The sequence below is a fragment of the Ursus americanus genome, chromosome 8 (assembly GCF_024610735.1).
Source record: "Ursus americanus isolate L20-20 chromosome 8, mUrsAme1.1.p, whole genome shotgun sequence".
NCBI classification, from domain to species: domain Eukaryota; kingdom Metazoa; phylum Chordata; class Mammalia; order Carnivora; family Ursidae; genus Ursus; species Ursus americanus.
The window spans coordinates 27,528,326-27,552,618 of record NC_142134.1 but is presented as its reverse complement, the minus strand read 5'-3'; the positions used below and the strand labels follow the sequence as shown (position 1 = coordinate 27,552,618).

Here is a 24,293-nt window from a genome sequence, read left to right as displayed (position 1 = left end):
CTCTGAAAATTCAAAATCTTATGAAAATGTTGACATCAGCCAAATCTAACTCTCAGGAGTTCCACAAGAATCAGCCCCTGCAGTACTCACTAAATAATGCTTTCCTTCAGCATCTTAAAGCCAAAACCAGCCTTATGGGTTTCAGGAAAGAGCAGTGGTTTCAGAAAATGAGAAAATATGATGATGTAGTGTTGAATGCTACCCATCTCTGCTGCCACCACCACAACTCACCACCTCGCCTCTCATCTACTGTCACACACACACACACACCCTCATAATTCCCCTTTTGAGCAAGGCTGCTGACAAAGGCATATACAGATGCACAATTACTCTTACAGTAGTTTTGCAGGTATAATTATATGGCATGGAAACCAGGTTAAATGAAGTCAGTCAGGTTCCAAAGACTTTCCTGATTTATAGAAACCTTGGTTTCTTAGGAACCCAGGTGGACAAGTTATCAGGGTGAAACATATGTCTGAGTTTGATGAGAAATTCACTGGGCTGGAAGTCATTGGACTTGAATTTGTATGTTGATTCTACCATGGTGATCTTAAAGCAAATTTCTAGATTTCTAAATCTTAGTTCGCTCACTTACCACAGGACATAATTGTCCAGTCTGTGTTTTTTGTATTGGGATTTACAAACTCCTCGAGGTATATGGATATGTGCTAGATGCTACACAAAGGTGAAGGATAAATAGGGACAATTGTACTTAGTGGTAAGTAATTGTAAAACTACTTTTATTAGAAAACAAGTAAAGATATAATTTGATATCAACTTAAAGTTGCAGAAATATTTAAAGATAAAATAGTGAACTTCAAAGGCATTATACATTATGTTCATTCTGAGTGGAACTTTCTCTGTGCCTCCAGACATCTGCTGAATTGGCTCTTTCTCCTCTGCAGAAGTCCTCTAGTGAAAAATGATTGCAAAATATTGATACTCTCCAAAATCCTTTCTATATCTTTTCATCCTATGATTCTTCTGTATTAAATGGCAAACAGCCAGTTTGCCAGTTTGATTTAAACCCTAGTTATAGCTCACTATTCAAACATAATGCTTTGCATGGAGAGAAGTTAAAAACCTGACTGAGGTATATCACAATCCTAATTCAAAAGTCCGTTCTTTGTGGTGGAGAAAGGAGAACATAGAAGTATGAGGCAAGGAGATTCTGGCAATTGTGAGGGAAGAAAGCATGAGTGGAAAGTAAGGAAAATATGTAGAACTAGACTGGCAATGTGGCTGGCGCTAAATGGATCTGTCTCAGAGAGGAGTAGAGATGGCATGCTCCCTTCAGGAATAGTAAGAAAAGCAGACTTTAGTAAATATAGTCTAGGTAACTTGATTACTTTGGGTCTGGATGCCTGTGAGAAGTAAAGGCCTTGGAAGTTTAAATAAATACTTCATAGAGAGCTTCCTCAAATTATACCATTCCCTCTCTCCATATTTCATGTACACAGATTAATGTAATTGTAAGTCTTGGTGTAATATATCCAGTCTTCATGGTGAATATGATGCTTTTGACTACTGCAACTAACCATAATATCCAGTTGACTCTAAAGTGGCCCTTGAAACCAAGGATGCATATCCCTGCAGACAAATGTGGGATGTTCCGATATTTTACCTTGACAATCTCCATCAGCCAGGAAGAAAATGCCCCATTGTCATTCCTCAGGACTTTTATAAAATGGGAGCTTATCAGAAGGAATAAGTCTAAATCAAGCTCCACAAAACAAAAAATAAAATGCACTCTTAGGAAGACACATTCATGGGAAAATATTTTCTGCCACTTTAATTTCTGCTAAGGTTGTGATAATGGGGTTCGTACCAAAATACTAAACAAAGAAACAAAGAATCTTTACAGGTAGAACTGCAATTTAGCTGTGTGTGCATCTGGAAACACGGTCATTTGTATATATTACGAAGAGTGTGTGAGGAAAATAATATACTGCATAGATTATCCGTGATTTACGAAAAGAAATCAATATCTGCTACCAAATTTATAGGCTCAGCATATTCTGCGTGTCTTATTGCTTCACCTATTTACTAAAATAAAGATGAGAAAAGTAAAAATGGAAGATGACAATTTTCTTTATGACAGAGATGGATGTTGTAAAATAGCTGGTAAAATAATTACAACAGATAAATTCATGAGCAAACTAGAAATTTCTATTCTGTGCACATAGTTTTAATGCACCTGGAGAAGAAAACATTTCAAAGTCTTGGCTGTAGTGTTTTCTGTGGAGAACAATAAAGTTCTGAAACCTTCATTGGGCTCTCCAAACAATTCAGGGAGTTGCCTTTGATCTTCCAAGCCCCAATATCATTTGGGTTCAGGTTTCCATAGAAACTGCCTTTATGTACCACCATGCCTGCTTCAGCTGGCCAAAGAACAGCTGCCAACAGGCCTTAGGTGTGAATACCAAGGTCTGGAAGCAACATATTTTCCATGGAGAAATTCCATCTTTGGAATTCATTTTTCAGTTGGTTTCACCAAGTTCAGGAATATTGGCCTTCAGGCCATAGAACAAAGCCCAATTACCTGATACTTATGGGAATATTTACCGGTAAAATAAACATCAAGTCACAACATTATTAAGATGAAATAAGTATCTTGGCTTAAATTCTCAAAATTCTTTGACTTCCTTTTGAATAGTTCCAAGCATGCCAACGTGTGTTGAAACTATAATTAATTCCTCCCACCTCTCCATGAGAAATTCAAGTCTGCCTAAATAATAAAGGTTCCTTTGCAAATGGAAGGGGTTTTAGAACAACTGGCAATGATTTATTAAAAAACAAAGTTCTCAGAACTAGAACATTTATCTGTATTGCACATCTGGAGAGCTAAAGTAGGAACACAGAAATTCCCATCAAGTGTACTGGTTCATGGAGATGCCCAGGGAAGGATCAACCCCCTTCTCCAACCCATGGAAGCAGAGTCTGCAATTCAGTTGGAGAATGCCCCACCATCTTTAGGAAACAGATTTTACTATAACCAAGTCTTAACTCAAATGTCACCTCCTAAGAGGCCTCCCATACGCATTATAGGTAAAGTAGTGCCCACACCAAAGTGACTCTCAACTGCTTTTTCATAGCAGAACTGGTAGAACAAAGAATCAGAAAACTTGAAATTAGGTCAATTGAGATTATACAGAAAGGAAGATGAATGAAAAAAATGAACAGAGCCTCTGACAGCTGTGGGAAACAAGCTATCAACATATGTACAATAGGAATCACAGAGGAAAGAACAGAATGGAAGGGGCAGAAAAAATGTGAAGAAACAGTGGCCAATAATAACCTTATATTAAACATACATCTAGAGTAATTTTTATAAATAATAAATAAGCAAAGATATCTATCCAATATCACCCTTGAGCTAGAACTATGTAAATGTAGAGGACAAATTATCATTATACTAGAAGATGAAATCAAAACTGTTTACATAAGGATGCCTGGGTGGCTCAGTCAGTTAAACGTCTGACTATTGGTTTCAGCTCAAGTCATGATCTCAGGGTCATGAGATCGAGCCACTGACTGCTCTGGGCTCAGCAGGGAGTCAGCTTGAGATTCTTTCTCCCTCCCTTTCCTTCCTGTTCTGCTCCTGTTCTGCTCCTTCCCCTGCTCATGGGCACACATGCATGCTCTCTCTCAAATAAATAAATAAAATCTTAAAATAAATAAACAAACAAAACTGTTCATTAATTGGAAATCTCAAACTTAGTACTCATGTGTAAGATATACAATATATATCCACATTTTCTTGTACACCAGAAAGTATGTTAGAAAATGCAATAGAATATATAGTCCATTGACAGTACTATTAAACACATAAAAAATATCTAGAAATAAGCTAAAAATATATGAAGAACTACATTAAAAAGATCGGTATGAGAAGAAAGGGAAGAATGAAGTGGGGGGTAAACAGAAGGGGGAATGAACCATGAGAGACTATGGACTCTGGGAAAGAAACTGAGGGCTTCAGAGGGGAGGAGTAGGCGATTGGGATACGCGGGTGATGGGTATTGAGGAGGGCACATATTGCATGGTGCACTGGGTGTTATACGCAAGTAATGAATCATGGAATATTACATCAAAAACTAGGGATGTACTGTATGGTGACTAACAACATAATAAAAAAATTACTATTAAAAAAATAACATATATTTTTAAAACACTTATGTATTTATTTTGAGAGGGAGAGAGATCGTGGGGGAGGAGCAGAGGGAGAGGAAGAGAAACAAAGAGACTCCCCGCTGAGCCCAAAGCCTGAGGCAGGGGCTTGATCCCAGGACCCTGAGATCATGACCTGAGCCAAAACCAAGAGTCCAAAGCTTAACCTACTGAGCCACCCAGGTGCCTCAAAACATGACATATTTTTACTATTAAGTGTGAAAAAGAAGGAAGTGGAGGGAATAAAAGGAAAAGAAAACATGGTGAGAGACATATTTTCTTTTTTATTTAAAATCAATTAACATATAGTGTACTATTAGTTTCAGAGGTAGAGTTTAGTGATTCACCAGTTGCATATAACACCCAGTGCTCGCTACATGAAGTGCTCTCCTTAATGTCCATCACCCAGTTACCCCAACCCCCCATTCACCTCCCCTCCAGCAATGCTCAGTTTGTTTCCTAGAGTTAAGGGTCTCTTATGGTTTCTCTTTAATAGAAAAATGGAATTCTGAAAATACAGGCATTCTTTCCCAAATTAATTTATAAATGTTTCATAATCTTAATCAAAACATCTGACCAAAATCCAAGGTGTTTTCCAGGCCATACAGGGCTACACATGATTTGGCCCTTGACTAACTATATCTCTGAACTCATCACCACCCCTCACTCCCTTGGATCACATAAGCCTTCCTCCTGCTCCTCTGACCACCGGGCACCTGTGACCCCTCTGCCTGTGGCTATTCTTTTCTAGGTACTCTCTTTCACTTTATTCAAATACCATCTCCTCATAGAAACATTCTCAAACAATGTTACCTAATACCATCTCCATCATTCTCTGCCTTTTCCCTGCTTTTTTGTTTGCCACACCTATCACCACCTGACATTGCGCTGTATAGCTACTCCTGTTTTCATCTATTGTCTGTGTCCTGTATGAGACTGGGAACCCCATGACAGCAGTAACTGCCTATCTTGTACACAACTGCATTCCATCCCCAGTGCCTAGAATAAGGAATGTCTGGCATAGTGAAGGACTCCATAAAAAGTTATCAAATGGAGTAATGAAAAATCCTAACTAGATAACATTACAAAATTATTCTAATTTAACCTAGAACTATAAATAGACAAGAATGCAGAATAATTTTTTAATGCAGTAATAAAAGAGTCTTGCTTTACCAACTATTAACATTTATTTTTAAATCATAGTAATTAAGTCAGTGTTATACTGGGAAAGAGACAAACCAACAATCAAACAAAATTGACAAACCTAAAATAATCATAGTTCATAAAAAAAATGTAATATATCACAAAGGCAAAAACAAGAGGAAAAATTAGTTATTCAACAAAGAATGTAAGGTATACTAGATCAACCTTTGAGGGAAAAAAGAGGCTATTCTATAAAATCTAAAAAACTTCATGTTTTTAAAATGGCTTTAAAATAAAACATTTAAATGGAAAAATATATGTGTATATTTTACTGATATCTGGATGTGAATGATACTTCCTAGGATATCACAAAAAATATTTAAAAATTGCATCTCCTATAAGTTCACCCTTCTTTCAAGGAAGTAAAATTAAATCCTTGAGGAAGAGGTATTTGACCATGCAAAGAACGGTAAAGGGTTGATTAAGAGAAGCTGGTCTCAGTGCACCTGGGTGGTGCAGCTGGTTAACCATCTGACCCAGTTTTGACTCAGGTTGTAATCTCAGGGTCATGAGATCGAGCCCTGCGTCAGGCTGCATGCTGAGAATAGAGTCCACTTTGGATTCTCTCTTCCTCTCCCTCTGCCCCTCCTGCTCATGCTCTCTCTCTCTCTCTCAACTAAATAAATCTTTTAAAAAAGAAAAAAAAATATTAAAAAATTGGACATATAAAAATTTTAAGTTTACACCTATCAAAAATGCTACAGCCAATATGAAGACAACATAATAGAGAAAGAACTCTTGGCACAATTATGACAAAGGGATTATGCTTACCATATAAAGCAAGTTCATAAATCATCATGAAAAGCATTAAAGCTAATAGAAATATAAAAGCCAACAAGCATATTAAAATGTACATTCTCGGTAGTAACTAAAAAATATAAATTAAAACAATGCTTCTATCAAAATACCAAAATAATAAAAGCTAAAAGTCATCATTAATAAAGATACAGCGAGATAGTTCTCATACACTGCTGAGAAAGGAAAATCGGTGAAAAATAATGGAAAAAATTTTCCTGTTTAATAAGAGCCAGTAATTCTACTCTTAGAAGCCATTCCTAAAGAAATAAGTGTGGACTGCGATTTAAATGCTAGCATTTATTATATATAAAGTTAAGTTGGGAGGAAGTGGAGGAGGAGGAGAAAATAATTCAAAATTATATACACACACACACACACACACACACACACAATTACAGGATATTACAGCTGAATCAGGGCTCAGATTCTGTAGATTAGAAGAATTATGTTTCTCTCTCAACATAGCAATTGAATTTAGAGCTCTGGTCTGTTTGGTGGAGTTGAGTAGAACCATCTGCTTTTATAAATGTATAGGAAGTAAAAGGTGCCTCCTGGTAAAAAATGAAACGAATCCCAAAGCCACACTCTCAAGAGTCAAAGATACATAAACATGTCTGATGAACTAGGATGGGAGATATCTAAACCAAAGCCAGATGTCAACAAGATAAGCTGCTGCCCACAAGGAAACCCACATAAGAAAGGTTAGGCATGGATCACCAGAACTGAGACCAATGGCCAAAGTCATTGAAGGGAATGTGGGTTTCAGGACCAGTATGCACCTAATTCTGGAACCTGTTCCAACACAGACTCTCACCACCACTCTCCACCCTGCTTCAGGTGAGGACACCAGCTGGGAAATGTCTATCCAGCTCTTAGCATTGTCCCTGACATGGAGTTAGTACTCAACAAACATTCTTCTTGAATGAAAGAAAAAAATGAGTCGATGAATCAATCAGTGAATCGAAAATTGTCCACCTTAAGGCAGGCATTTTTGTTGTGGGCACCTCATGAAGCATGATGCTGAGAAGTATCCTCTTTCACACCTCAAAGTGTGGATCCACAGATACTCTCACCAGGAGCAAGTAGGGCATGAAGAACACCATGACAGTGGTGCCTCCACAGTGAGGAAATGCCTGGGGGCAGTTGAGTTCCTGGCAAAATTCTTCTGGGTCTGGGGGATGCAGCCTATGGCCCTCAGGGCTGTATTCAGTCTCAGATGGCAGATGCAGGAGAGCAACTAGGAGACTGAGGTAAGGGTGTAAGAGACCTGGGGGAGTTTCAGGACACGTGAGAAAAAAACACCCAGGGAAAAGTATGACCCAAGCCATTGTTATTTGAGATTGTGAGATTGTTTTATTTTGTGGACACAGACTTTTGTGAAATAAATTATTTAAATTATACAGTAATATACCTGTTTTGTAAAAACAAAAAGTCTAACGTAAACACACACAAGTATATACACATACACTTATACCTCAACATAGAGAAAAACATTTCTGTATTTAAAACTTTTCAAGGACCTTGGGCTTTGTAAATTCGAAAAAAAAAATAAATAAAACATGGCTTTTCATTTTTAAAAGGGTGAATTAAGGGCAACAAACACTAGACATTTTCCGGCAAAAGGAGCTAGAGAGGAGGCCAGTATGACGGGCAGCACAGACACTGCACAGCAGAGACTCGATGCTTTTGGGGGCAGCAGCAATGGCATCACTGCAGGGAAACAGTGAGCACCAACTCCTCCTGACAGCCACTGATTGACAGATGCACCCGTGGAAGGAAACCGACGCTGACTCACAGAACTAGTTTGGAAGAATCAGGGGGAGCTAGACTTCTCACACAATGGGTGAGGATGGAGCCTGATTTATGTTTTACCACTGTCATTGAGACCCTAGTTTCACTCCTATACCACTGTGGCCTGGAGAGAAGGTTTTCAACCGCTTCTCCTGAGTTCTTAACCCTACAGAGGAAGGAATGCAGTGGAGATGCTAATGGTGTTAGACAACACAGTACTAAGTGCGGAATTAGGAACTGACCCCTAAATGCTGTAAGAGTTTAGAAGAAAGTTCTCTAGAATCAAACAGCTAGAAAATATTTTATTAAGCAGAAAGGAATTTAAATTTGGCTATAAAGGATGGGCTGGAACCAAAGAAAATGAGAAAATTAGAGGTGAGAGGCAGAGGGCATTCCCATGATATGTTTATCCTATATCACACTTCATGGAAGGCTCTAGAAAGGTTATCTTAAGAAGCAATGGTCAAGGGGCGCCTGGGTGGCTTGGTCCTTAAGCGTCTGCCTTCGGCTCAGGGCGTGATCCCAGCGTTCTGGGATCGAGCCCCGCATCAGGCTCCCCCGCTGGGAGCCTGCTTCTTCCTCTCCCCCTCCCCCTACTTGTGTTCCCTCTCTCACTGGCTGTCTCTCTCTCTGTCAAATAAATAAATAAATAAAATCTTAAAAAAAAAAAAAGAAGCAATGGTCAAGGTAACTAGTAAATTCAATACTTCATGTGTAATATATAGTCTAATCTCATAAAAGGACTATTTATTTTCCATGGAATATTATTGAAGCTCTAAAAGTCAACATATTAAAGACAAAATATCTGCCCAGAAAGGATGGACATTCTGAAAAAGAAAGTACAGACAGAAAAGACGTAATTACAGAAAACCTGTGGTGCTGTGATTTTACTGAAGACAGAACCACCAAAATCTGACAGTATTGAACACCCCCTGGTGGTCATATTAATGAAGACTGGTTACTTGGGAATTTTCACCCATTTTTCTACATGGGAAATGATTTCAAAAGATGAAATGGCATTCATTGACTTTATTCTCCCTCCCCTTCATTAATTTGCATACAAATGTAGCTCATCTCGATTTAGTTCCCTCCACCAACACTGTTTGGTCATTCTAAAAAGTCCCTCTTTTGACCAGAGCTATAGTAAAATGAAGAACCAGGGAGAATTCGTAGACAGGCAATAATATCATTAATTGCAGATGGCAAGAAGATACTGTTCTGTATGTTCTGTATTTCTACAGAAAAGACCAAACACAAGGAAACTCAATGGTGTGGAAAATTTTGGCATTTAATGTTATTCACCCAGTTTGCAGTCGTTGCTGTGAGACATGCAAAGATGAAATAACTAGGTAAAACACCTAGCAAAATCCCTGTCACAGAGCAAGTACTCAGTAAACATTATTCCTTTCCCTTGAATTCACACTGACGTATTTCTAAATAGGACTCAAACAAAATGGACCGCACACACAAAAATGGTATCTGTCTGAGGTGATCGATATGTTCATTATCTTGATTGTGATAATCATTTCACATTGTGTACACATATCAAATCATCATGTTGTCTACTTTAAATATATTCACTTCTATTTTTCAATTATACCTCTATAATGCTGGGGAAGGAAAAAATGGAAAAGTAGGAAACAGAACAAGGGGAAAAGAGAAACGAGTTAGATTTCACAGAAAATAAAAATTCCATTATGACACAGAATTGAAAAAGTTCATTATGGATCTATTTTCTGCCTGACATATACTGCCTTTTCTTAGCTTTTGTATGTGTCCTTCACTCAGCAACAGCTGAAAAAAGAGAAAAATGGGGAGAGAGCCATCCAAGTTTCTATCTATTGAATTAATAACAAAAACTCAGTTCTCTGCTACATGCAAGACATATGACCTTAAACAAATCACTTAATTTATTTGGACCTCAATTTCTCCATCCAAAAAATGAAGAGATTGTCCTAGATCAGTAGTTCTCCACTGCTGCTCATGGATTACCAACAAACTAAGAGAATCTCATTTGTCCTTGGTAAGATGAACAACGTAGAGTTTTACATAAAGTTAAATTATTAAATTAAAAGATTGCCATCGATTCTGAGATTAAATCCTTCTTACCCTCATGATGTTAAAATATCCCTTCTTTTGGGGCACCTCGGTGGCTCAGTAACTTAAGCGTCTGACTCCTGATTTCAGCTCTGGTCATGATCTCAGGGACCTTAGATTGAGCCCCAAGTCAAGCCCCATTTCAACCTACATTGGGCTCCACACTCAGCCCGGACTCTACTTGGGATTCTCCCTCTCCTCTCCCTTGCCCCTCCCCAACCAGCTCATGTTCTCTCTCACTCTCTTGCTCCCTCAAATAAATAAATAAATCTTTAAAAAAATCCTTTCTTTTATGAAGCAGTGGTGACACGGTATTAGAGGTGGCTTTAATGTCCTTACTAAGTAAAACACTGACAATCCTAAACTGACCCCCCAAATTTGTGGTCTATGAAATCACTGAAAATCCACTGAAATCCATTGAAAAAGTGGATATGGTAGAAAGATAGTGAAATCTGGAGACAGTTGTCCAGGCTCTGTTAATTACAGACTTATGTGACCTTGTTTGTTTAATTATTCTAAACCCAAGATGTGATTAGGCAATCAATGCTTGAAAGGTTATTGATCACAAAAACCAAGGATTTGAAAACTCTTGCTAATCTCTAAAGGTCCTTCCCGCTCTCCTTTTTAGAGTGACATATGCACAGTCGCCTTAGTTACACTGTAACACTAACAGAACCTCCGATCACACATGATGTCAATTTAGAAAAAACACCTGAGGGATCAACTCTACCTTCCCAAGCTGCAGTGAAGAGGGCTAAAACACAAAAGGAGAGGAAAAGACTGGCTATGCACACTGGCTATGCATACTTATGTCTTTACAAAGAAAGAGAGTAAAATGCTAACAGAATGCCTTCTGTGGATGCTCATTAGACAAATTTTATATGCAATATATACATGATAGAGTCATTTTATCACCCCTAAAAACATAAATTGTTAGTTATAAGGTTTAAAAACTTCAAATTTCCTTCTTTAGTTTCACCCCCTTATTTATGTCAACTTTGTGAACTCTCTTTCCGAGGAGTGAAAAAACAAAGGGTATTGGAAAAATGAGGGCTGAATAACCACATAGGTCCCCGAGCTCACTCTTTGGTCTTTAACACTGCCTCCCTACAGAGCTTGGAAAGTGGAACACACAAACATACACACTCATTCTCTCCCCTCAACCCCTCTCCTTTATAGTGTTCTTCCTCTGCCTGACATACAAAGCTACTGAATCCAAATACAGGTCACAGGCACCACCTAGAGGCATTAATCATAAGTTTCTCATTTCAGTGAACTCTAATACAAATCAGTTCAAAACGCAGGTGAGTTTCCTTCCAGTTATAGACTTGAAAATTAATGAGTAAAGTGCTCTCATATCTAAATGCAGTCGGGGGAGGGAGTAAGACCAAATGAAGAGGAGATGTGCAGATAAACACATCCTATCAAATCATTAGACTTACTGTATCGCCATCTCATTTATTAACACCTTTGTGGTTTCACTTGCTGCCTATTCCACAAGAAAATGCATGACATGAAGGCCACAATTCTACCTTTGGGTGTCAAGGAGATCAAGAAACTGAAACCACAAGCCTTAACTCAACAAACAACATGACCTTTTAATAAAGAAAATATGTCTGCAATAAATGATACTAGATCCTACCAGTTACCATTGCTATCAGGGACAAGGAGTGCATTTCCAGAAAGTTCAGCCTTCATGTGTTGGCTTTATCTCATCAGCAATAACCAAATATCTGGGTGATGTTTTAAATTAACCATCTGCCCATCTCATCTATGTAGCATTAACTGGAATAAATAAATAGGGTCCCAAATTTAAAGGCCTATCTATAACCAAAGTATCCCAGATCACCAGGCAAAGTTAAGGGAGAGTTGAAACTAATGAGGAGCTATGAGCTTCCTATGCGTAACTGAGTCCACAACTCAGAAATATGTTTGACAAATACTTTGGACTTACAGGATACCAGCAGAAATAATTTAAAGCTGATGCAGCCCAGATGGGCAAAAATTATGCTGGCAAGGGACAATGGAGTCTCAGGTTCTAGCACCATCTTTATCACGATGTAGCTGTGGGATCTAAGGCTACTCATTTACCTTCTCAGTTTTTCTCATATATAAAATAAAGAGGATGTTTACTATGAATTGTAAAGCTCCATAAGCATAAAAAAATTTTCATTATAATTTAAAAGTCCTAGATATAAAAAAAGCTTATCCAAAACACCTGCCCCTTTTTTGGCATTGATGCTTTGTTCCTACCAACCACTAGTGGGCAGTGTTGGGCTATCTGCCTAAGACACCCACAGGGTGAGCAATGAGATTCCTCTAGCACTGAAGAATAACTTCTGCAATAATTTCTCAGAATTGTCTAGTCCATGTAACCACTGCTACAATCACTATCCTGTGTTTGATATATATATTATATATATACCAACCAAAATTTAAAGAATAAAAGGCTCAACATTATTTTGTTTTCACTGTAAGTTGATCATTAGTCTCCACTCTTAAATGGTATCATTTTTAGTTCAATCTTTAATTAATCACTTCAATTATTATATCAATTCATTAAAACTACAATTGTTCAAGAAAGAATTAGGATCTTACTTAATGATCCAGAACAATTATATAGGTTCTTGCTTTATCCAAATAGATGTGTTTTTGAAAAGATGGGTATAACAACACTTTTTATGATGACAAAAGTAATACATTTCACTCAATAAATTTTAACTTCACAGAAAAGGCTATATAAATCCAACCAAATCTTAACATTTTGAAAATATCACTTTATGTTTCGTGGTTTTTCCTTTGTATAAGCATTTAACTTTTGCTTTTGAGGTATCTCTGCATGTATTGTTTTATAATGTGCTTTTCCCCCATTAATTATGTCATGAATATTTCCATGACATTATCTTCTCCATCAGCCTTGTTAGTGTCTGCACAGTATTACATTATGGAGATAGGAAAAAAAATTGACTCAACTGCCTTTTTGGAAACTGAAGATTATTTCTAATTTCACAACACAGAAATGAATACCCTCACTGATAAGCCTCTGATACATCTTTGCTATCTGAGCATAACTGAAGGTTTAAAAACTGGGCAACAATTCCAGTCATTTTGAAGTTCAGATGTCTTTGTCTCAGACAGACTGTTTTAAGTCAATTCCTGAATATCTGAAGAAGCCTGGTGGTGACTGTTTTCTAATCTTGATTTACGCCAACTCAGAGGCTGTCTTAGTCAATTCTGCCACTAGAACAGAATACGCGGACTGGGTGGCTTATAAACAGTAGAAATTTATTTCTCACAGTCCTGGAGGCTGGGAAATTCAAGATTAGATGAGGCGCCAGGAGATTCCATGTCTGGTGAGAGCCCACTTCCTGGTTCCCAGAAAGCTGTCTTCTTGCTGTGTTCACACACAAAGCAAAGCTGTGTCTTGAGTGGCCAGCTACACCCAAGAGGCACAAGGAGCACTACCCATATAAGACGTGTTATTGACACCCTCTACCTTACAGCGTGTTTTTTCCTTACAATTACTGGAAGTTCTACAATAACAGAAGCTAGCAGAGAAAGTCAAGTCAAAGACAAGAACACAACAAAGAATCACCAAATGGTTAAAGAAAATCACACCCTGAAATATAAGCGCCAACCTAAATATGCAGAACTAACTCCTAAGGGAAAAAAATACAACAAATTGAGAAAGATTTTTAAAGTATAATTAATATCTTCAGAGGCATTAATAAAAAAGACATCACATCCATGTAGCAAAATACACTGTTGTAAAAACTGATCTGAATAATTAAAAATTTTAAATACTGTAACTGAAATAAAACACAGTAGATGAACTGAGTAGATGCGCCTGAGGAACAGACACAATTGAAGAACAGATGAGTGAACCAGAGCACAAATCCGAAGGTCAAAGTGATGAGAAGTGGGAGGGAATGAAGAATGAGCTGGTATGAATGACTTATAAACAAAATGACTATGAGTGGGAGAAGAGAGATGGAAGGAGAGAGAGAATGACATGGAATACTGAGAGGTGTAGAATTAAGGAGTGTTGGGTGATGGAGGAGCACCATAAAGTTAAGCAAAACAGTAAGGTCCCTGCTGGAGGAATAACTGATGATAAATAATAGACATATGTTTTATAGTACCAGGAGAGAAAGAGGGGGAAAGATAGTGGGTATGAAGTTTGTAAATTGGCATCAGGAAGTTGTAGAAACTAACATACGCCACCTTGGTTTTTTTTTTAACATAGTGAGATGAGTTTTTGAGGTGCCTGGGTGGCTCAGTCGGTTAAGCGTCCAACTCTTGGTTTCAGCTCTGGTTATGATCTCCTGGTCGTGGGATCCAGCCCCACATAGGCTCTGTGTTCGGTGCGGAGTCTGCTTCAGGTTCTTTCTCCCTTTCCCCCTTCCACCCCTACCCTTTCCCTTTCATGCTCTCTCTCAAATGAATAAATAAAATCTTTAAAAAAAAAACAAAACCATAGTGAGAGGAGTTTTCCTTCCACCCCGCCCCCACCTCCTGGAAGCCAAAAGCTTCTACACCTAGGTGATAGAATGGCTGTCTGGTGGGCAGAGGACAGTCTCTTAACAAGATACAAGAGTAAAGGGATGTGCTGACAGGAAATAAACGTCTACAATATAAAGTGTCAGATGTTTTTAAAATTTATATTCTACTTTCAGGCCAGACTAGCACTTTTACCTACCTCTCCTATCTTCTGGACCTGTCCAGCACAGAAATCTTGTGGAACAGAAAAGGACACCTATTTCAGGGGCACCCACAGCAGAGTAGGCTGGGATTGGGATGAAAGAGAAGTAGTTAATGAGGATCAAGGACTATGGGGATAGCTCAAGAAGGAGAGTCCAGAAGAGACACCCTATGGCCACCTCCTAGAGTTTATAAGTGAAAGCTCACTTACATGAATGGAGAATGAAATGAGTAAAATAAAGAATGCCGTTCCTAAATTCTCACCCCCTATGGATATTATATGGGTTAAAATATAGTGCAAACCTGAACTAAGAATAGAATGGACTTCCTTCACAACTCTGTTGTGTGTTTTTCCAGCTGAGAAAGAAGTAGGGAATGCTTTCCTTCATCAGTTAACAGCAGATGCTTGCATTTCTCCAGTGGAAAAAAAACATGTTGGAACAAATGCCTGACTTTCTTTTAACAATTTCACCTTACTGTCACAGTCTTCTACCTCCAAGACAATAGGCAGAGAGACCGAGTTATAGTTCATGGCTTCCCACAGGGGCATATGGGTGTCCAGCTGGACCTGAATCAAATCATAAAAAAGAACTGAGCTAAGAGACAATCCACCATGGCAGCCAAAATATTAGCAAAATAGTACCAAGAGAAGTGGCTCCAGATTAAAGTGGTTTGGGGGTTTAGAATCTTCAGACAGAGGGAGAGAGAAATAGGATATCATTTTGTGATCTGGTCACTGGAACCAGTGAGTGAATATATAAATTGAGAAGACTGGAACCATGCCTTCTGTAAACCCAAGATTGAGCTTTCTTGCAATATACGGGAGGTGGTATATAGATCCTCATTATCAGACCAATAACTTGTATTTGAAATCTGGATCATTTCTGGAAAGAGAAGATCCATCCGCACAATTTGACCAGGGGACAGAAATGCAGTGATTACATCAGAACCAATGTGATAGCCTGTGATGGTGAGGGGAAGAGGTAAGAATGCTTATGTTGTATGCTATTTGATAAAGAAAGCTAAAGGTATTTGTCAGGAGCACAAAATGTTTCTCAGATGGGCTAAATCTGAACTATGGGCTGTGGTAAGAATAAGGAGTAAGAATAAAATATATCAGAACAATAAAAAGAAGAGGGCTATGAAACATTGGCAGCTTCTGCCTTCAAAGTTATACGTGGGTTAAATGCCACAAATTGGCATTGATGCATGAGACTGGTGGCCTTCACACGAGACTAAAGAATATTGGGAAATTTCATACCAACTGATCACTCAGCAAGAGAGGCCAAAGAGACTGCTAATTAGATCATGCGACTATAAATATTTAAACACACACATACACACACACACACACCTACGCATATGCATGCTGCAGAGCAACTAAGAAGCATAACAGATTCATTCCTTCCCCAAACTCCATGCCTGTGGTTTAGGTTGAACTTATCCCAACCCTGGCTCTGGGAGTGCACATAACCCATATCTGAGCAGTGTACCATCCTTACACTCCTACACCAAGGTTTGACCAGTTGGCAGGGATGGGCAATCATCAAAAGCTGTATTTGTTTCCTATCGCTCTAAGAAATTACCACAAACTTAGTGACTTACTTAAAAAGTTGTAAGTTATTATTTTATAGTTCTAAAGTCATTATCTATAATGGGTCCTCAGGTCTGTTCTCCTGGAGTTTCTAGGAGGCAGTGTGTTTCCTTGCCTTTTCTAGCTTCTAGAGGCCACATGCATTCCTTGATTCATGGCCCCCTTCCTCCATCTTCAAAACTAGTAGCATAGCATCTTTTCTCTTCTCTGACCTCCTGCCTCCCTCCTGTGACTAGTTCAGGCCCATCTGGATACTCCAGGGTGATCACCCATCTTTGAGCCATAACTTAATCACACCTTCAAGTTCCTTTTGCCACGTAAGGTAATATATTCACAGGTTCTAGAAACTGGGACATGGATATCTTTGGGAAGCCATTATTCCACTACTATGCAAGCCAATCAGACTTTCCTGCAACATTTTCTGGAAGTATAAAAAGCACTAACTGAAGAGATATCATGAGCCTAGAGCTACTAGTGCCCATATTTTCTACCTGAGACTCAAGAATCAGGTCAACCCAAAGGAAAGCAAAGTTGAAAGATAAAGGAAAATGGTCCGGAGAATATTGTTTAACCTCCCAGGACCACTCACACCTAAAACCAACATTACCTATAGACTCTATAGCTACATTATATTCCCTTTTTGCTGAAGTTAGATTGAATTAGGCTGCTACCCATTAAAATAAAAAGAGGCCTTGTGATCAAATTAAGTAATGGAAAAGCAAATGATCACTTAGAATTTATCCATCATCATTTATCCACCACCGAATGTGACATAAAGTATGTTAAAGAACATTAGCAATATGAAGTCTCTCCACTATTTAGGGAGCATCCTAGAAAAAAAATTATTTGATTAGAGAAAATTACTGACTTAACCATATTAATGATGTATTAATGTCAGAGTATCTGGATTTTGGAGGCCTGCAAAATTAAGATATATGTAGAATATGGCATGGGACAAATTGGCTGAAATAGATTAGTATTTCATGTTGGGAATTCAAAATGCTCTAACTGCTGAGCCAAGTGCTCAGTGGTGATGGTGGTGATGTTAGTAGTGGCATTTGTGGTGACTGGTGGTAGTGGCATTTCTAAATTTAAGAAAGGGGTCTTTTCCCAGAGGACTTATCCTATTGTTATGTGAGACACTGAGACCCTCGGCTATTACCACATAACAATTCTTTCTTCGCATGGAAATTAAATGAGTTGGTAGATTGCGAATACTATTTTTGTTCTTCAACAATATACTGCAAAGATATGTATGTCCCTGCCAAAGGTACATATGCTACAAGGAAAATGAATATACAATTCTTGCAAAAATATTATGAAATAGCCTTTTTATCTGCAAAACACTCTTGTTTTATGTTAAAAATAGTGTAAGAGACCCTGAGGAACTGAGAAGTTTCCACTGAGTCCCTGCAACTATTCTTCTCTACTCCCTCCTACACAATGACTTAGCCCCTCACTGTTCTCCACTCCTCGTGATAAAATCCAAATTGCCCAAATCATGGCTACTATTCTACAGACTATTCCTCCCTCTTAGGAGAACATCCTTGCCTAGTCACCAGAACTACATAATTGTCGAGTGCCCCCTCCTGTAAACCTCAATAAAAAATTTGTGCCCCGCCCCCTCTCCTCAAGTTAGAACCAGCATTTTCGAATCAAGATTTATGCTAATGGTGCTCTGGGTGGTTACTGTCTACAATAGAAAGAAAGGCGGAAAGCCTTTTTTCTTCAGGATACTGAATAAGGTAAGAACGTTTTGATTTATAATCTCCCCAGGTCTATTATTTCTTTCTGAAAGAAAGCAAGAAAGAACACTTTCTTCCAGCAGCACACAAAGGACTGACTGACGGTGGCGGGCCTGAGATCTGACCCTTCAGACCAATTGAACTGACAGCATTTTAGACCTGTTTGAAGACTCCTGCCTTAGACAGAGGGCAGTATGCATTTAATATCTGAATATACCTGCAAATAAAAGAATAACCCTATAGACCAATCAATAGACATCTTATGGAAAGAAAAGAAAATTAAAATAAAATAAAGGTCTAGCTCAGAAAAAAAAGTGGTGGAACAAAAACACCAAACCTCAAAGTTGTATCTCTTTTAGCAGCTGAGCTAGAGAGAGTGCTTGGGAATATAAATTCCATGAACATAATGGTATATCTAAACAATCTCACTGTATTTGGTAAGTCTTTGGAAGAACAAGAGGAGACTTTAAGCATTAGACCGCCTCCAAGAAGCAAATCTGAAACTTACCCACAGTGGTTGTCAATTATACTGTTTCCCTGTGAAGTAGGTGGGGCAGTGTGACCTCAGCCAAGGACAAACACAGTCCCTTAGAAGACCTCTGTTCAAACATGGCCCTGCCCCCATTCACTTTAGAGAACTAGAGATTTTACATCTGGGAATTACGGGTGGGTTTTTTAATTTTTTCATCAAGAATTTGGATTTCTAATTTCTCTACCCCGACTTGAGGTTACCCTTTCACTGGGTAACCACCTTGTCTTCTCTCTCCTGATGACCACTGGTGGCCATCAGGAGGAGGAGTGGAGTCACTTTATCCTGGTCCTGTTGGGGGAGGATGCCTGAAGGTAAGCATTCTGTGTGTAAGTCGGGGAGCAAATGAACACTGTGAGCTCATGTACGAATGCCTCTTCAGGCCAAAGAGAACTGACCGTTTTGACTAAAATGTGATTCCTGCGGCCAAAACATTCATTCAAACATATTACCCACCACAGTGGCAATCTGAGCTGATTTTAAATACCAATAGAATTTGGATACCCACAGAATTTGTATCCATGGATCTTTTTCATAAAATCAGAGAATAAAATCTGCATATACAGTTTTGTTGACGGATCACTTCACTCCCAACATTCAAGAAAGCCAATCTTCTAGCAAAGGTGTTACAGGAAAAAATATCTTTGCTTTATTCTATGTGATCAAAGGAAAAAATGAGAGACGGTTATAAGAAATGTGCTATTTAGAAGGGCTTTTTGGGGGGGGAGTCTATTCCCTTTTATTCTCAGGGGAACCCAAATCCTAAGAATTTTAATAAAACTTCATCAACAATGTCAGCAACTCTGCATATAGAACAAAAATGACAATGGAGTCCACGTGTGGGTTGCCACGCCTACAAGGTCAATGGGAATTAACAGCTGTATGGCGGCCTCACCATTTTTGATTTTTGACTATGTGTTCTGCTTCCACTAAACAATGTTAGGGTAAGTGATAAGGTATCAGAGATTTTAAGCCAGGGGTGGGGTAGGGGAAATGAACATCTTATCCCTTGGGCACTGGGTTGTTGAGCACACCATTGAGATATAGACGACATCTGTCAGTTAGGAGTTGCACCAGGTATGGCAAGACAGATTATGGTATTTGTACTTTCCAGACACAAAAAACTGACCACTGGAAGCTCATTATATGTGTGGTAGAATAGGGCAGTCTCCCTGAGAGGGATGGCATCAGAGATGAAGGTCAGGATTATCTTGGCAAAGGCATTTTAATAACCTGCCCAAGGAAGAGAACACACCCTGCCTAAGGCACTGACATTAACATCCAACAAAAACTGGAGGTTTTATTCTAAATAAAAAATCTGCCCAGTTCTCCCTACCACCACCATTGTAAGCAAACAGGGGGCTAAAGACAGAAAAAGGGAGCAGATAGAGATGGAGGGACTCCCTGCATCTGGAGAGTGGGGGATTATCCACCACTGTGCCGTGGAAGATAGAGAAGCATGTTTATCTCTGCAGATCTGAATCAAGAAGTGCTCGGACCTGAGGAACAAGATCAATAAATGTGACTAAGCATTTTGAGATTGGAGGATTATCCTGGATGATCGGGGTGGCTAACTATAATCCCAAGAGTCCTTATGAGAGGAAGACAGGAGGGTAACACTGAATGGAGATGCAACGACAGAAAGACAGGACCGAGTGAGGCAGGTCAGGAGCCAAGGAAACTTCAGAAGCTGGAAAACATAAGAAACCAGATTCTTTCCTACAGTCTCTAGAAGGAACACAGCCCCGTGGAACCCATTCCAGATCTCTGACCTCAAGAACTTGTCAGATAATAAATTTGTGTGGTTTTAAGTCACTAAGTTTATGGTAATAGGCTACAGCAGCAATAGGAAAGTAATGAGTGGTTGCAATTTCAAATTTTGGAGTTTTGGCCACTGTATCTCCAATGGGGGTAGAGACTGTGGGATCTCTCAGTCTCAGCTTCTTTTGCAAAATGATGTTATTTTGTCTCTTCTCCTCTTATGTAAACTTCCTCTGCTACTCTTGTCTTCTACGCAACATCCTAGCTATATAATGCCTGTGGATTATGCCTGTGTGATGGCTGGTCTAGCATGAACCACTTACCCAATTGACTTGGTCTCTTCATATCTCTTAGGTCAAATTTTAGAGAGATTTGATGGTCCTACTTGGGCTACATGAACAAACCAGATCCAGTTATCTATGGCCTACAGCGTACAAGTTGTCATCACCTGGTGAAACCTACTCTATCTTCCACGGCACAGTGGTAGATAATCCCCCGCTCTCCAGATGCAAGGAGTCATTCTACCTCTGTTTGCTCCCTTTTTCTATCTTTAGCCCCCTGTTTGCTTACAATGGTGGTGGTAGGGAGTGCAGGGCAGCTTTTTTATTTAGAGTAATCTCTCCAATTTTTGTACTGGATGTTAATGTCAGTGCCTTAAGCAGGGTGTGTAGACACTACAGTTCATAATCCCATGCTCTGAGCTCAAAGAAATCCCTGCCTCTCCTCCTCTTTAGGTGATCTCATCACATCTTGTGTGAAGACTAACTATAGGCAGGGTTCTGCTATCCTTGAAAGGAACAGAACTACTTCTACAGATTAAACCTTAGGACCATCCCTGAGGATTTACCAGATTCTTATCCCCTGTTCATTCAAATGTAGGCATGAGTCTCCTAAACACATCTCAACCAACCCAAATGTCTTCATACAACTAATCTGACCAATGAGAATCCATTTTAAATATTCTGTTGTCTGAGCAAAATGCCAATTTCATCAATTAAAACCCTGTGATACTGTGATTAAGAAATACATATTTGGTCTTCATCCATCGTCCCTGGGACAGAGCTTCTAAAATCCTTGTAATTTCTTAAGTGAAAAGTGATAGAAGCAACATTTGTTATATTTGGCCTTCTGTGCTCCTGAAACAGCTCTTAAAGGAGCTTTCTGAGTTTATTCCTAATAAAAAGGCCCTTTTGACCACACCTAAATGTATGTTAATGAGACAATTTCTGAAAGCCCCTCCTTGGGGTGTCTGGGTGGCTCAGTCCCTTAAGCATCTGCCTTCAGCTCAGGTCATGACCCTAGGGTTCTGGAACTGAGCCCCCGCATTAGGCTCTCTGCTCAGTGGGGAGCGTGCTTCTTCCTCTCCCTCTGCCTGCCACTCTGCCTACTTGTACTCACGCTCTCTCTGTGTGTCAAATAAATAAATAAAATCTTAAAAGAAAAAAAAAAAGCAAGCCCCTCCTTGAGAACCACAGAATGGGGGCTGGTTGCCATGGGAACCAACTGGTTGACCAGAAACTTGGAACTTTCAGCCCCACCCCTTGACCTCACAGGAGGGCAGGGCTGGAGATTGAATTCAATCACCGATCAGTGGCCAATGATTTAATCAATGGTACCTACATAAAGATGCCTCCATACTGAGCATGGAAACTCTGTGCACCCTGCCCCATACATACATTGCCCTCTCCATACTTTCCTGAGTTGTATTCTTTATTATAAATGGATAATACTAAGTGCTTTCCTGAATTTTGTGAGCCACTTTAGCATATTATCAAACCCAAGGCGGGAGTTGTGGGAACCCTCGATTTTCAACCAAGTCAGAAAGCAGCTGTGGGTAACTTGAAGATCCACTACTTGAGACTGCTGTGAGGAGGGGCAGCAGTCTCGTGGGACTGAGCCCCTAACCTGTGGGATCTGACACTAACTCCAAGCAGTGTCAAAACTGAATTGAACTGTGGGACACCCAACCGGTGTCCGCAGAGAATTGGAGAATTGCTTGGTGGGGGGGAATACACGTTTGGTGGCTAGAAGTGCTCTGAGGGTAGTATATAGAAGCAGAATTTTCCGTTAGTTGGAGTTTTTCTTTAAAACCCATTCTGCTATGATGAGCTGTCCCATTTTTAATTTTCTCTTTTTCTGACCATTACTTTCCTGTAAGCTGGGAATACCGTGATGCCTGGTAATGTCAACATATAATGTATACTTTTAGCACAGTGATAGTGTCACTGCATAATAAACCCAATGTTTCCCATCTAATTCAGTAACATAATCCACACTGTACTGTGCCTTAAATGCATGACATCTGAAGTCCACTTTTCTTATTTTGACTGAATATGAACTGGTTAAAAAAAAAAGTCACAGTAGGGTGGTACACATGGACTCAAAATGTGGAGTAAAAGCTGCATCACTGAAATCGGAGTGTGCTGAGCAGAGTGATGACCACTCAGCTCTGCAGCTGAAGGGTGAAAGCCACAGAAACATGTAAACAAATAAGCACAGCTGTGTTCCAACAAAACTTTATTTATAGACTCAAATATGAATGTCATGTAATTTTTGTATATCACAAAATGTTATTCTTTTGATTTTTTCAAGTATTTAAAAATGTAAAAACTATTCTTAGCTTTCAAGCTGTACAAAAAACGGAGGTGAGGTGGATTTAGCCCCAGTGTCATAATTTAAGGACTCCTGATTTAAACGATCATATGAATATCATACCCCAGACACAGGTTGAAGTATAGTAAATTTTCATTACTCGTGGTAGTTTGTTCTATAAAACCACTGGGAACACTGAATTTGTGACCACTGTACTAAGGCAGGAGGCAGAGGAGGCTTGGGTAAGTCAACCAAAGTAAAACCATTTTGGTTTTTAGGCTGACCCTTAACCTAAAAGTCAGCAGGTCATAAAGACAGTCAAGAGATTCAACTCATAGAGGACCACAAGACCCCACTCCCTCTGACAGTAAAAGTCACAAAAGCTGGACATTCTTAAAATTGCTCCCTGTGGATAATTCCACAACCTGAAGACAATGGAAAAACTAACTACCCAATGTAAGTGATAAACCCAAAGTTAAAGAGTAAGCCCCTCCCTATCCAGTTAGCTAATTAAAAAAAAAACTTATAAAACCCTTTGTTAGAGGCAAAAGGGGGTCCTCTTCCTCACCTGGGAGGACAGACCACTACTTTGTCTGTGAAGCAGCTCCTCTCTTACTTCTATACTTAATAAATCCTTGTCCCTTTCTCCAAATGGCTTGCACTTGAATTCTTTTTTTGTGCAAAGCCAAGAATCCTCTCCAGGGGCCTTGCCCATCCAGCATTAATACTGTTGATCTAGGGAAACACAGGTTAGGTTCCTGCAAGCCTGGTTCGTAACATTTTCATCAACCAATCAAGACACAATCTTGTCCTATGTGTGTGTTTGTTTAAAGACATCTTATTTAATATATATTGCTGATTCATTAACACTGAACTCCCGGCCAATAGCACGATAACTCATGCTTAAACAAAGTTTATCTAACATACATATTCTCTCTGTGAGACCACCATACCTTTCTTACACTTAGTGTTTGGGGGCCATTTAAACAGAGAAATCATCAATAAGAAGTATAAAAATGAGAAAAACATGGCACTAAATAGACTGCAAGAAAGACACTTACTTACAGTATGAGAAATGAAACAAAAAGGCAGAGTGTCACTTTGTTTGATCTCAGCTGAGTGTGAGCATTGGACAGTTGGGTTTTTTTGGTTTTGTTTTTTCAAGCAGACTCCATGCCCAGTGTGAGGCTTGAACTCAGGACCCCGAGATCAATAGTCACATGCCAGCCAGGTGCCCTACCATTTGTATTTTTTGCTACTCTAAGCATGCATGAGTGTCTGCTAATACCAGAAAAAGCATCATGAGGATTTC

General features: G+C 39.2%; 1 protein-coding gene across 8 annotated transcripts in view; it reads right to left on the bottom strand.

Moving 5' to 3' along the window:
• The window catches only part of COX18 (cytochrome c oxidase assembly factor COX18), a 94,178-nt gene that overhangs the window by 52,646 nt on the left and 17,239 nt on the right, over positions 1 to 24,293 (bottom strand). The gene's annotated exons all lie outside the window — the stretch shown is intronic.